Raw genomic sequence first — 10256 nt, 5'->3', positions numbered from 1 at the left:
TGGCATCCCAAAAGAAAAGTGACATGGCAGTGAACACCCAAAAGATGCCCTAGTGCAAGGTAATAGCTCTCTTTCATTCTGACCAGTTCCAGCAAAATATCTGTTTCAATGTCATATGTCATCAGGGCATGACAGCACCGGCAAAACATTTTTCACAAAACTTACTCATTAAAATAGATCAATATGTCTGGTTTTAAAAAATCATGAGATTGAATCTGAATACAAAATTCATATAAACAAGCAAGCAATCATGCACAACTGTCAGGACCTAAAGGGTTAGCCGGTCTGCGGGTGTATAGAGATCACCACTGTGAGTTTGTAAGATTCCGTAATACACAAGGACACGGAAGCTTTATCCTCTAAATTTCTCTGCTTTATTACAGATTACCACAAATACCACACAAATCACCGGTAGCAAGTATACCACAAAATCACCACTAGCAAAGAAAATATATCTCTCTGTCTCTCAAGCTATTACAAATTACTATCAGCAATAATATAACATCAATCAAAGGTATAGGAACAATCAATAATAGCAGTAATCAATTGTATAGCAACAGTCAATAATAGCAACAGCCTAGTAGGTATATTCCATTACAGTTTGTTATACGCTTATCATTAGTGAAGCAACTTAACATAACAGCAGATATAATAGATTACTTACATGGAGATAGATATATAGATATATAGAAATATCTATAAAAGATACAAGATTAATATTACCTATATAAGATAAATTGATATAAAGTGAATTGCAGAAAAGACCAGGTCATCCCAAAGGGGAGGACAAACCAATCCCAGAGGGGAACCCACATGTCCCACCTCGGATGATAAACTGAACTGACCCCAGAAGGGGGCCCAGTAAGATAACAGACAGAGCCTCCCTTCAGAGGTGATCCGTGTCACAGTCTGGAGTCAGCCCGGCATCCTTGGGGAGAGTCCAGGCTCTTGTAGAAAACCCCTGCAGAGAATTCAGCCTGTTTAGGAAAAAGGAGACGTATGTGCAGCACAGGATGTTCTCAGAGAGAGAGGTTCCACTTGGGATAAAGACTATGTCCTTTTAATAAGAGTGTAGGAGATACTACTTTGAGCAGCCAATAGATGCTGTTAATTTTGATTTTTCACCTGTAACAGCCAACGGGTGATGTTTTCTATTCTTTCAGAGCAATTTTATTTTTCCAGACTGTTTTCCACCTTCTCAGATGATAAGTTGCCATTTCACTTCCTTGTTTTTGCACTTATTGGCGGTATCTCAGGGTGCCTGGCTTCTAGGTCCCCCAGTTGTACTTCAAAGATGCCAGCTGCACTTTTCAAGGATGTTTCTGGTTCACAGGGCTGGTTCCTAGGCTCCAGCTTTCAGGCTGGCAGGCCTTCCTCTGGCAGTATTTTTCAGCAGACGTTTTATTTTTCCCAGGAATTTTCCCCTTCTAACCAGGCCACTTTTATTGCTCCTCACATCAACAACATATTCCTAAGGGCTTAAGGGTTATCTTTGAAGCGGTTTGTGCTGTCATTGCTACTTATGCAACCCTAGCAAGGTCTGATCACCTGAGAGAATCCAGAAAGACTGAGAAAGGGGACAGGAGGGAAAACAAAATATTTTAAATTCAAGGTGCACAGATTAAGTAAAAGAAAGCCATTCATACACCAATTAAGCCTTTATTAGAGAGTTACAAGCTTTTCTTTTCCTTTCAGTAAAGACCTCAACCCTCAGCACTTCACTTGATACTGAATTTTCATAAATTTGGAAGTCCCACTGAAATTCCCACAGGAAGCGGCCTATCACATAAAATCTGTGTCAGCAGGTTTTAAGAATGAAACTTTTTTCTTTCTATAGTCATCTAAGAGTGAACAGATGCACATTTGATGATTTGCAGACAGAATAAAAGACTAAGAAAATGGAGGAACAATTGGTCTAACCATGCAGTCATTTACCCAAGCAAGCTATTTCCATTTAAATCAAAAAGCATTGCTTACCTGAGCAAGAATTTCCCATCTACATAACAACTTGCAAAAATGAAATTGATGTCATCCCAGTGAAGTATTGCTTAAGAGTAAATGGACAACGGATAAATAATCTTTCAATGAGATAAGCAAAATTTTAACAAAATTTTATATCTGACAATATATTAAAAGTATAGAAAGCCTCCTGAGGAATCAACATTTGAAATATTCTCCAGGTGACAGAGCACTTTCTTCCTGCTGTATTTATTGTAATGTCTGGTTTTTGAATTGCAGTTTGCTCGTTTTGCCAATTTAATTACAGAGCTAAGTTTAAAACAAACTTTCTCCATTGTGCATTCTATCTAGGATAGAGTTCTACCTAGTTTTCTTGCCTTGAAAAATCTATTTAGGAACATAGTTGGAATAAACATTTATATACATTTATAAGTTTATCTAGGCATTTAGGTGTTCACCAACTACAGAGTCTCTTATACTACATGGAAGCCATTTGTGTTCGAACAGTTCACTGTTTAGGTAAGGAGGAATGTAATTGTGGATTTTGGTAGGGACAGTGTTTCTTATTTAATAGACTTTCCACACTATTCACCTAATTAAGAGCTAGCTTTAAACAAAAGGTAAAAATGTGGAAAATACAGAACTTTAGGATTTTCAGGTAGTGGCATTACAATACACTAGCATCAAGCGGGGGAAAGTATATTCTTATCCCTATCTTATTTTCAGGAGGCTCATGAAACCTGAGGGCTGCTTCTGGCAATTCACCCGGATGCCCTTTTTCCCTTTTATCAGTTCCACTGTGTTTTACAAAATGTACAATGGCCTGTGGTGGCAGAAGATCACCCACAGAGCCTAAATCTGAGTCCAGCAGTGCACAAAATACACGTATGCAAGGCATAAATCTCAGGAGGGACAGAAAGTAACTTCTTCAGAATTAAAAGTAGAAGGGCCAGATTGTGTCTTTGGCCGACGCTGGAGGTGGTATGGAATGATATTTGCTTGGGGGAAAACACACTGAGCCTTCCTGATTTCTGTAGGAGTTCCCAGTGCTCTTTAGATGGTATGCTTATACTATCATACCCTGGTATTTTAGCAAGCTCTTCCCTATATGTCAAACCAACCATAACATCAAAGGGGAACAAGAATAAAGAACGGCCTGAAGTGGTCATGCACACAGGTGGCAACAGATCCCTTTTTACCTTCTTCATTCCTGTGGGTATTCATCAGAGCCAGGAACAATCTGTTGTTTCTCGGGTTCAGCTACACGGTTTTAAAAAAACTACCTACTTAGAAATAAACCATAGCAAACTAAGTCACCATGAACTTTTTACATCTGTTCAATACATAATAATGAAGTGCAGGCTCATGGAATCCCCTTATTTTGCCAAGTCATTAGTTACATTGGCAAAGTTGATTTCAGGAAAAGGCAATGATGTTGGACTGAAAATGATGTTTACTTTCTAGTTCTGTTACATCATTTTATTATTACAAAAGTAAGTTCTAAGCTTCAGATTTCTGATGCCAGAAAGTATACATAGACAAGTGGGATGGAGGAGCGTATGTTGTTCCTTGAGAAAAGCAGGGTCGTGCTTCCATTGCAGAATGAAAGCACTGCGAGAGAAATAAGACAAATATATAACACAATGGAACTTCATATTAACAAATTCAGGAGGTTTAAAAATAAGCTAGTAAATGTAGCCACGCTAGACAACTGTGCTTTGCTGGTGAAAGTACTTGACTTAATTAATGGTGCTTCCCACCCAGCAAGTCAGAGTCATTTGTTGCTTTGTGGTAAAAAAGTCATGCATTTTTACTCCGAATTAAAAGACACAAAAAAAAGATAAACAACAAACAAATAAGAAAGCACATACAAAGCAAAGCGCAGAAAAAGGAAACCATGTAGTTAGTTGTAGGTGCTACCACCTTATTCAGAAAACTAGTAGGTGGGATCCTATGGAAGACATCTCTGAAGGGCAGAGGAACTCACAAAAAGTGGCAGGTCTTTAAAGACAACATCCTCCAAGCACAAGAATAGTCCATCCCAATACTTAACAAAACAAGCAGAGATATCAGAAGACCCATCTTAGCATGAAACTAAAGGCAGAGCTCCAATGAAAAAAGGCATAACATATGGTGGAAATAGGGCCAGACTACAAACAATGGTGTTTGTAGCTATTATATATAGTATATATAATATATATAATCTATATTTAGATGAAATACATATTATATTTATATAGTTTCAGAGTTAAAATGTGCCATTCATCTGAGGAAATTCACTCTAAAGAAATTTAGCAGTCAAAATGAGAAGCCACATGAGAAGCCAGCCACAGCAGAACTGATTGATACATGATTTAATTATCTTTAGATAACAGTAACTAACATGGATTAAGATTTAGAATTTGATTTTTAACAAAAAGAATCTTGGATGCAACTGTTTGAACTGTTCAAGGAATAGTTTCATAACACAAATCAATAGGAAAAGCAGCACAGAAATTTCATAAGATAGTTTACACTGTGTGTGGGGCAGGCTAAGTTGTTAAACACAGAAGAATAAAGTACTGTGACTCATAGACCTCTTCCTCTGAAACCCATATGTTTGACTCATTCAGTTCCCTTTCTTCCACAGAGATGATAATGGTTCCATACTATGCAAGCATATGAGACTAATAATAGCATCCATCGTCATAACCGTGCTATTAAGGTGGATGATGACAGCAAGAGTAGGAAGAGAACAGCATTGTACATAAATCACACAAGCCTAGCAGACAAAAAAAAATTATAGAGGGATTCATTGCAAATCCTGTGCACTGACTTCTTCTAGAGTCTCAGTAAGGAAACGATCAAAGCCAGGGTCTTGGAACCGGTTCTGATATCAGCAGAAAGGGCAAGAGAGAAAGTTACAGGACAAGAAACACGGTGCTGCAGAAGTTCTGTCAACGGGGGAACAAGCGTCAAGGAGTAGCAAGAGACAAAAAAGCCACAGGAAGAAATTAAATTGTTCTATCTATAGCATGATAGCTAGAGAGTTTGACAAAGTGTTGGAAAAATAAATGTTTTCCCTAAAGCAGAAGTGTCGGTGTATCCTCACAAGACCTAGCTGTGTGCCAAGAGCTTCAACAGTTCCAAGAAGGTGTACAACAGTATCCGGTCTATCATTTTAAATATAAGAAGTGACTTTGAATCACTGAGGCCCAATATTACAATATGAAGGTCAAAAGATTCAAAAGAAAAGAACAACATACACTGCTGCAGGTACGAGAGGTCTGAAAAGAAAACAATAGGAGTGAGGAGAGAAAGAACTAGCATTATATTGACTGCTTTAATTTTAAGGATGAATATGAATCAGTAAAGAAACAGCAAGTTAAAACTGACAAATTCTCAATGGCAAAAGTACTCTCAAAGGCAGCAAATAGAAGGAAGGTGTATTTGTTGTGAAAGAAGTTCACAGCCTAAATGTTAACACTGTATTGTGTCAAAAGTCAAACATCTACTTCTCAGCATGCCTTCCCTAGAAGATGAAAAGGGGAAGAGGGGAGTGCCTCAGAAAACCGGACAGCTAGGGTTGAGCTGTGGGTAGCCAACTCAGACACAAGCTGTTAAGCAGCACAGGGAAGAAAAAAAAGAAAAAAAATTAAGGAAAGCAGTTTCACTTTGAAAGTATCAATGCTGCAGCTTAAAAAGAAATTGACACAGAATGAATTAGACAGGTACAGGTAAATTATTTCAAATTATGAATATGTTTTAGTGAAAAACAGCATACAAGTGTCGTCGTTTAACCCCAGCTGGCAACCACACAGCTGCTTGCTCACTTCCCCTCAGTGGGATGGGGGAGAGAATCAGAAGAGTAAAAGTGAGAAAACTCATGGGTTGAGATAAAGACAGTTTAATAGGGGAAGCAAAAGCCGCACGCACAAGCAAAGCAAACCAAGGAATTCATTCACTGCTTCCCATCAGCAGGCAGGTGTTCAGCCATCTCCAGGAAAGCAGGGCTCCATCATGCGTAACCGTTACTTGGGAAGACAAAACACCATCACTCCGAACGTACCCCCCTTCCTTCTTCTTCCCCCAGCTTTATGTGCTGAGCATGATGTCATATGGTATGGAATAGCCCTTTGGTCAGTTGGGGTCAGCTGTCCTGGCTGTGTCCCCTCCCAGCTTCTTGTGCACCTCCAGCCTCCTCGCTGGCAGGGCAGTATGAGAAGCTGAAAAGTCCTTGACTTAGTGTAAGCACTGCTCAGCAATAGCTAAAACATCCCTGTGTTATCAACACTTTTAGGCACAAATCCAAACCATAGCCCCATACTAGCTACTATAAAGAAAATTAACCCTATCCCAGCCAAAACCAGCACAAGTTATACGAGTTAACAGTAAAGACTACAGATAATTAATCTACTCTAGATATTAATAAAAGACTACATATTCATGTATGCAAATGATTAATGTTTAAAGGCATGTTATGGCCTGCTTAATTACCATTGATTAATCAATGATAATTAACAAGTGATTAATCAGTGGATCTCTATAGAATTGGAAGAAAACAAGGTCCTACCTGAAAACAAGAAGGTACATAAGCAAACAATCCAGAAACAACTGAATACAGGGAGACACTATTTGGCAAGAAATATAATTCAGTCCCAGTACACAGACGACTGTGAAGGCTGACATCCTTCCGGAGACCTGTAGAGTTGAGAGGACATGGCAGAGGCACTGCCAGAAAGCCAGGCAGGGCTGAGATTGCAGACGATTATACCAATGGGCAGGAGGGGGATGATGCTTACATCAACCAAAGCTTAGTGCAGGTAAAATCTGAAACTCAGAGTACCTCACCCAAATAGCTGTCAACAGTATACTTGATGATACAGTACAGTAGTGTGAGTATGACTCATTTCTCAAAAAAGGCACAAAGTGATCAATTTCCAGAATTATTTCTATTAAAAAAAAAACAAAGAAAAAAAAAGGCTTTGGTTTATGCCATAATAGTCAGTGGAGCAGCCAAACGGCTTCAGATATTGAAAATAGGCTTAGGTGCACAATTCAACAGCTTTCCTTTGAGGCGATACAGATGGAGCTTGGCAAGAACTCTGACCCGGTAGGCTAGGGGTCAGGTGAGGCCGGCTGTGCACGCACAGCAGCCGCAGGATGCGGGGGAGAAATGCCTGATGCAAACACCATCACTGCAGGGAAAACACTGAGTATCAAAAAGGTACGGAAGTTGACCGAAATTGTAATTACTCTGGGGAAACATGTAATCATTAGGGTGTTATACCAACCAAATTTGCAGGTGTGATGAAGGCATGGAGCGCCTTAGGGATCACTGTGGAATAAACGGCAGCCAGCTTACATTGCACCGCCTCCTTCTGACCAAAAGGGCCAAAGAAGTGTTTCCTATGCAAAGTACAAATCGGGAGAAGAGCAGAAAGCTGAATGGGTCCAATTGGATCATCTCAGTGATAGCTATAGCAAAGAAAAATACAGGAGAGAAAGCGAATTTTTGTATGTCCAAAGGTCTTAATAATGTACTACTGTAGGAATACTACAGCCACCACTAAAGGCTGGGTGATACAACATTCAGGTTACTATATGCACTGTGTAAGGTGATCAAGTGATGCACTGGCAAATGAAGCTGGATTAGAGAAGCAGCCTGCCAGCCTGCAGCATGTCATTTGGCACTTGCTGATTCTTGTAAATGCCCTTTGCATTTCATCTGCAGAAGAAGGGGATTTTTTTTTTCACTTTTCCAGAAGCAAGCACATGAGGTGCTGGAAGGACTGCGCAGAGTGGATGTCATAACTGACAAAATTCCAAAGTATAAATTCACAAGTCAGCAATATAACAAAAAATTTGTAGCACTGCCTAAAAAAAGTTGTATTTGCAATGTACAGCTGAATCTGCACTCATAAAAAAGCAAGTGGGAATCGCACACTTCAAAACATTTTAGGAAAGAGGTAGCAGACATGAAGCAAGATCAAAGGAAAAATAATCAATAGATTTTCCAGTATATCAACAATTTGTCAAATATTTTGGGAGAGAGTAAAAATGCCTAGTGACCTGAATTTGTACTGTAAGGCTTGACATTTGCCACAGCATCAATATTCAATTAATGAAAATGCCCAGAACTTAAGCAGTTTGTGTATCCTGTGGTTTGGTAAAACTCATTCTCTCTCCATGCATGCCCTCCTTACTTTTTGTTACTGTTATCCTGCCGGTTGTATAAAATGTAAGTGCTGAATGCAGAATTAATACTTTCACCTATGGACTGCCATATCATTGACTTAAAAATATCTAGTATACTTTGGGGTAAATAAAGGAAATCCCAGACTGAGTTAGTTTTGTTAGGATCCTCCTGCATGAAAGACTATTACAATCCTGTTTTCCAAATTTCTAGAAGCTTAAAATATTGTAACAGTCAGGAAATTTGCAGAATTGGAATTCAGATGTTATATACTTACTTTTCAGAGTTTTCATCTCTACTGTGTTTTAAATTTAACCCCTGTTCTTCCTAGATTTAAGAAAATAGATGAATATGTCAGCCTCAAAGAAGATTTTCTAGCTTGTAAAATCCCATTAAATTAAACAATCATTTTTAATGTATATCACAGTATTAGGAACTACAAAAAGAAATATTAGTTGTTACACAATAGATTTAAAGTAATTTCAGAGGCTATAGAGATTAGCATATGCTTTCACTACTGAGCACATCCGTCATTGAGGGTAGGCTTAAAAATACATGGTAGTGAATAAAGACTGAAAAAACGGAAGTTCAGTCCAGAAAAGAGAAGATTTCAAGGAGGACTTGCTTTCAAATAAAGGAATGGCACTATACCTGGGTTCATAATCAGTCATTTTCCAGGAAACTGGGGAAGATCCACAAGAAATAATTTTCATTTACAGCAAAGACATACGTTGGACATTGGGAGAAATATTTTCTAACAATAGATGTTGAAATACCAGAACATGTTCATAACTTGGAAAAAAAAAACCCCACAGGGAAAGGTTAGATACACTTTATTTTTTGTCATTGAACAGACTAAGATAATCTCTTGAAGTATTTTTGAGTCCTGTATTACCATGATAACTCCCAGAAGCAAGTCAGGGGTTGTTATATTTTCTTTTCATTTAATAATTAATATTTTCATAAGGCCTTTCTTTTACTATATTTAGGCATTTGTCTCTGCCACTGATTAATTTCTCACCTTTTTAGCTATATATTGAAATAGAGATTATAGTTGCGTTAAAAATACATGTTTTGGGTCTTTTCAGGGTTTTTTATGATCAAATGGCTAATGAGTGAGTAAAGCTCCTTTTAGGTTTGTGATACTTCTTTCTGAACAGCCCTTGTATTTCTGAACAAAGTTTGTAAATTGATCCACTTCTTATGACCTTTTGCCTCCTAACACAGTGTTTGTGACTTCTTAAATATATTTTTCATAAATCAGTAACTCGAACCTCCAGTTTTTGTTTCAGTTTTTGACAGTCTCAGTTATCACTTGTCTTCTGGAACAGAAAGTAAAGCTGATTTCAATGCCACTCAAATTTTAATCTACTACTGCACTTTTGTTAAACTGTCTAATAGTCTGTGTACAGATTATATCTACTCATCTTTGAGTGCTTCTCAATGTCAGTATGCCAGTCAGTTGCTCAAAGTTTGAATGTATTTTAATGATACAAATCTATACCTGGTCATAAAGTCTTGGCATTGCTGATCTTTGTGCCTGGCATGCCAGAGTACTTTGCAGTGAATTGCAATGGAAGAGAGACTTCCCAAGGCATTTTTGTCTTCTCCTTTATTTTCTTTTCATATGTAAAACTAGTAGAGACAGAGCAATCTCACTTGTATGAAAATTCTAGATAGGAGGATGCATCCACAAAATGAAGACTTCTTGAAGTATCATGAGTAAGACCCTGCCTCCAGAGGAAAACAGATAGCAAACGCATCCCTGTGCAGGGAAGGATGACACCAAAACAACCAATTCAGTGAGAACAGCTGTTACCCAGAGTGAACAGCAGAGTCAACACATATTCGAAATCCAAAAGAAACAAAATGTTAAAAGAAACAAAAGTGTTTGCAGAGGCATGGCTATTTTTCAAGACTGTGAAAGAAAAGAAATGGAGTAATAGTAGGTTTACTACAAATCATACTTAATGTTTTATTCTTGCCTATATAGCAGGTTGTCTGGAATATGATGATCATGCAGCTGAGTGAAGGATTATCTTAGCTGTATACTACGTTGGAAGTCAAAGTTAATGTTCTATGAATGCATACAATTCTTACCAGTGCACTGTATAGCATGCCT

General features: G+C 38.2%; 1 long non-coding RNA gene across 1 annotated transcript; it reads right to left on the bottom strand.

Moving 5' to 3' along the window:
- Nucleotides 1-7201: 7201 nt before the first annotated feature.
- LOC148055679 (uncharacterized) lies at nt 7202-8864 on the bottom strand. Its single transcript, XR_015704590.1, has 3 exons — nt 8786-8864; nt 8412-8461; nt 7202-7347 (listed from the first exon to the last, which is right to left on the bottom strand). It is a non-coding gene; the product is annotated as an uncharacterized LOC148055679 (long non-coding RNA).
- Between the last annotated feature and the right edge of the window lie 1392 nt (nt 8865-10256).

The sequence above is a fragment of the Nipponia nippon genome, unplaced genomic scaffold (genome assembly GCF_047370975.1).
Source record: "Nipponia nippon isolate SJK-2023a ecotype South Korea unplaced genomic scaffold, ASM4737097v1 scaffold_2, whole genome shotgun sequence".
NCBI classification, from domain to species: Eukaryota; Metazoa; Chordata; class Aves; order Pelecaniformes; family Threskiornithidae; genus Nipponia; species Nipponia nippon.
The sequence above is the reverse complement of the archived record's forward strand: the minus strand, read 5'-3'. Positions and strand labels throughout refer to the sequence as shown.